This window comes from Anopheles bellator, unplaced genomic scaffold, assembly GCF_943735745.2.
Source record: "Anopheles bellator unplaced genomic scaffold, idAnoBellAS_SP24_06.2 scaffold00287_ctg1, whole genome shotgun sequence".
NCBI classification, from domain to species: domain Eukaryota; kingdom Metazoa; phylum Arthropoda; class Insecta; order Diptera; family Culicidae; genus Anopheles; species Anopheles bellator.
The window spans coordinates 2,714-7,667 of NW_026684424.1; the positions used below are offsets into that span (position 1 = coordinate 2,714).

A 4,954-nucleotide genomic window follows, 5' to 3' on the forward strand; every position below is an offset into this window, starting at 1 on the left:
CCCCCCGTCTGGATCCTGTCTGGCATACAGGGGGGCAGGAATGCGATGTATCATCGCATTTTATTCAGATAATATATATACATAAATACATAAAGCACATATTTACATATAGTTATACATTTAGTCACATTCGCAAGTCGCGGATGTAGTCGTATAGACGGTTCCAGCTCCGCTACAAGGAGCTGTCAGTCGCTACTCCGCTCTTGCTTTGCACAGCCGGACAAGGAACGTACGGTTAACAAGTTAACAAACAGCGTCATTAACAGCGTATGATTCCCCGCAATATCAACGAATAACCGAAATGCACTCATTTTATCTTAGTTCGCGCAGGAAACCCTTCGCGTAAATTGGAACAAATCTGTGTGATCTGTGTGAATCTGAGTGATCATTCCACGGTTTGTGTGGGTTATGTCGGTATTCCGAACAGCGACCTGATAAACATTGACAACATGCTGGATGACTTCGAATTCAGCGACGACGATGGGCGCTAACCCGCAAGGGAACGATTGGTAATAACAGAAACAAAGAACACTACGCAAAATCTTACACTGGTATGGTTAGTAATCGCATGGTTGATCATTCTAACATTGTGATCTTACCCTTTTGTAGACACCAGACCGGCAATTCAACGCGGAACGGAATCTTTGAATGGAGGAAAATACGGAATCGTATGTTGATCGTAATCATGGCGTAGTGATTTGCTTTTCTCTTGACGGTGGATGCTTCGGACTTCGCGTGTTATGACGACATTTTGGCCGTCGTTTGCATGATGCTGTTCCTTTTTTGATCATTCAAAAAGCTATTAGAACTCTCGCCTAAGCATTTACTCTCCGCGTTGAGATCAGAGATTTAGTTCAGCAAGAAATTGTTAATTTAATAGCTGTTACGTTAATAGCTGAACGATCGCTCGCGATCGCGTAGAACGGTCACTGCTACTGCTGCAAGAACTGCTGTTACTCAGAATGCAGTCATTTTGTATAGTCATTGTTAAGGTATCATATCTGTTATCTGTTATCGATTTATCAGTAATGCTTCTGAGTTAATACAGTTGTGAGTAGTAGTCTTTTTAGGATTATACTTTCAACTTTTTTATATTGATCGTCCCCTCGCTATGTGTCATCAACAGCTACCTGCTGCTAAACATTCCCTTGCTGGGGACGAAACCGACCAAAGGGATTTTCCCGCAAACGGAAAGTATCAGCAAAAATCTACCAGCATGGAAACGCCCTTTCCCTCGACTCGGATCGATCCGTTTCCGTACGTGCAGCTAACTATCATGCGAACGGGTGTGGTCCTATGGGAGGACGACCTGCTGTTGACCGATCCGAGCCCCTCTCTACAAGGTGTTTAAAGGTCGAGATCATTCGTAATTACGAGGACAAAAGGTACCAGGATTTCTTAGCTCGCCCCATCGCATGAGCTGGTGCTGTCACCGGCCAACACTTGGCAACAAAACATCCAATGCTTCAACAAGAACAACAATCTGCTAAATACAATTTTCGTCAATCATGTTCGTGAGGAAAAGGCTGTAATTCGTTTGCCTATTAATTTAATTATGTAATTATGTGACCTTTTGTCCGTTGTAGAATTTACAAAAGCCCAAAGTATCCACGGCGGAAATGTTGTTCGGTATACCGAAACGGGTGTGAAGCGCTATCCGATGCGTATCCGGTCTCGCACCATCCTGCGACCACGATTATCCTGCGAGAGAACAATCCTCCCTTGATCGAATCGTTGAGGCAGAAACTAATCTGCGCCTATTCACTGCGCCAGACGGAAATCGAGGCAGCGACCGATCTTGACAACGGTGAACCGGCAAAGAAAGTACCACCGTTACCAGCGTCACCACAATCCATCCTAAAACATGTTCTACCCGGGAGAGTTCAATCAATCACGACGTACAGATTCAGGGGCTCAGTCGAGAGGGGCTGTCGATCACGAAGAACTTGCTGACGGTGATTACCATCCTGACGGACGGCCTGGCAACGTTTGCGCCGGTCGTTCAGGAGTTTTGCATCTTCGCGATCGTGCGTCTCATGTCGGACTTTGTGCTGCGGATGATCTTCTTCTCCACCGTGCTAGCAATCAACATTGAGCGCCTGGAGTACAGCACGGAGTTGAGTCGACTACCGAAGATGCTGTATTGCTACAATGAACTGGTGGTGGTGCCACGGGTACTGAACGGGGAACGCTGAACGTCACCAAGCAGTTGAATCGGCTCAAACACCCGGACTACGAGACGGTTTATTTACTTCCCAACTTTCTCACTGCATCGACGTTCCTGGAGCAATACAACGTGTTGCTCAGTGGCCGGTACGTAACCGTCTTACCCGCAATAAAGCTGCCCCATGCTGTCAACCGGCCAATGACGATCGCGCTGCGCAATGCGTACGAAAACGAAGCGGTACGGCACTGGGCAGTGGGAAACTGGCCGAAAAGCGCAAAATCAACGAGCTGAGTGTACCGACGGAGCACAAACCGCTTCTGACACCACCAACAAAATCATCTATTTCGTTGGACTCGTTTCGTTTCGTCAAAAACAGCATCAATTGCCAGAGTTTTGTTGCTCTGATGGGTCATCCGGACCCTCGAGACAATTCCCTTGACCGCGAATAGATAGTAATAGATAGTAATAGTAATAATAATGTACTAAATGTAATGTAGCAATAATATTGTAAATCCGGCGATTGTGCGTTCGTCGCTGGGTTATGAAATAATTGTGTATTTTAAAAATAAATGAATAAATAAATATATTCATAAAAAAAGAATTTATTTGTATATTTGCTATAATAGATTCAAACATTTTACAGGAGCTATAATTCTCAACATAGCTTTATAGTAAATGCCATAAAATAAGCTTTTCCAAAACCGTACCAAGAGTGTACGAAATACCGTACGCGGTACGGTACAGTACGATGCTGCTGCTTTTTGCAGGTCTTTGAATGGTACGAAGGACGGTCCTTCGAGTGTACGTCGAACGGTACGACGTACACAAATACGTACATAGTTGCTCCTTGGGATTCTTTAAATTTCACCGCAACATATTTTTTCTCTTGACAGATTAGTTGTGTTTATATACGCAAGTTCAAAACATTGAGTTTTTGGTAGAGAATTAAAATAGTTTCATGTAATAATTAAGTTAAAATTATTTTGCATACAAAAAAACATCAAATAGAAGAGAAATAAATTGATTTCTGAAATATTTTTTATGTTTTTTTTATAGATTTAGTCGCTATACTAGCAAATAACCCAGCGGGCAAAAACCGTCGTGCGACCTCTTTATAACGAGGATGTCGCGTCTTTATTAGCCTCTCCATTGGAAATTATAAAGAGCCGTTACCGCCTGCAACGCTTCGTTATAAGGAACGCTTTAACGATGTGTGTGTGTGTGTGTCATATTCATCCGTACCCTACCCATTCGTATCACACATTCGTACCCCCCGTTTCGGATCTAAATACGCGGTTTACACTCGGATCTAAATACACACGCGGTTTAAATTTTAACACCTTTATTTATTATTGGTAAAAAACACGATCAAAACACCACTATACATACATACACCGTTCTCCAGCGTCCAACGGCACCGCAGCCTCATGCAGCACTGGTTTACTGATGAAGACCGCTCGTAAAGTTCGGTCAGCAGTCGTCACCTGAAAGTAAAAAAAATATCAACATTCTTTCCAATTGATCAAGCGATCGGTTTATTATACTTACCAAGCTGTGTAGAAACGATTTCGGCAGCGGCAAGAAGCAAAAGAAACAGATTAATGTCGAAAAACTACGCCACTCTGCGCGAACATGACGAGCGATCTTTGATCACTCTGATCGCCAACCACACTTGCAATACTTACCAGATTCTTCCGGCGATATATTCTGCAGTCATTCGGCGAACTGTGAACTAAGAAATAACAAGAAATTAAATTAAAATCAACGCTTTTAACATATACTAGCAGGCCCGGCGAACTTTGTTCCGCCCCAAAGGCAATTAGTAAGCAGGTTTTGGATTTTATGTAGTAAATATTTTTTATTATGATTAGCTTTCCTTTTTGTTCAGTGTAGAGCAGTCGGTAACGCTCGTCACTGTCAACGCAGCTGCCCTGGGTTAGAATCCCGGGACCAGTTGTCACACAACCGGCCATGGTTTCGATTCCCGATACCGGCGTGCCAGAGGGAGTTGGCGCGGGACCAACAACCCCGTCCGTAAAAGCAAACCCTTACAGAAAGCATCAGAGATTAACATTGTCTCTGGTTCAGGCTAAGAGCGCTCAGCGTTTGTTGCCCAATAAGAAGAAGAAGAAACATAATACGTAGGAATAACTATAATAAGTTATTCCTCCACTATACTGTGTGTTAGTAAAAAAAAATAAATAAATACCTTGAATGTCGGATTAAATCCTCGTTCATTGATAATCTTTGCCCCAAATGACGTCATTTGGAAACAGCCATTGTAATTTCGAATGTTTTCCAGAAAATGACGTGATTCGGGAGTTTCGCCACGAAGCAATGATTCCATTGGTTCTGGTGGCGGAGTCAGTGAAGGCAATTTAACTTTTCCGCTGAGGCAGCACAATCCGGCCGTTTCTCCGGAAAATTTCAACGCATCACACTTATCACAATGAACGTTCATTGGCCCAATGCGAACGCTCTTATGCTCGCTGTACTTAGCGATGCAATTGTATCGAAACGCTGCCCGATACAAACCAGCTTCTTCTTCTGCAACAAAAACTGAGCGAATATTCAAATCGGCATCTTGTCGAAAATTATCTACTTGTGCGTTTCTATTTTTCGCTCGCCGATTTCTGTTTGCCAACCGAGTCCTTTCGCGAGCAATTTCTTTTTGTTCTTCAGTCATTTCATTCGCAACACTTCGCATAGTTTTTGCATTACGGCTTTGTCGGGAAAGATTCGACCGTCTTGGTGGCGGCATTGTTAAGGAAATGTATGAGGCACTTG

At 43.4% G+C, this 4,954-nt stretch overlaps 1 long non-coding RNA gene across 1 annotated transcript; it reads left to right on the plus strand.

The window, feature by feature from the left end:
* The first annotated feature begins 221 nt into the window (after window positions 1–221).
* On the plus strand, window positions 222–2,724 carry LOC131214223 (uncharacterized). Its single transcript, XR_009157017.1, has 4 exons — window positions 222–509; window positions 610–1,050; window positions 1,127–1,510; window positions 1,587–2,724. It is a non-coding gene; the product is annotated as an uncharacterized LOC131214223 (long non-coding RNA).
* The last annotated feature ends 2,230 nt before the right edge of the window (window positions 2,725–4,954 follow it).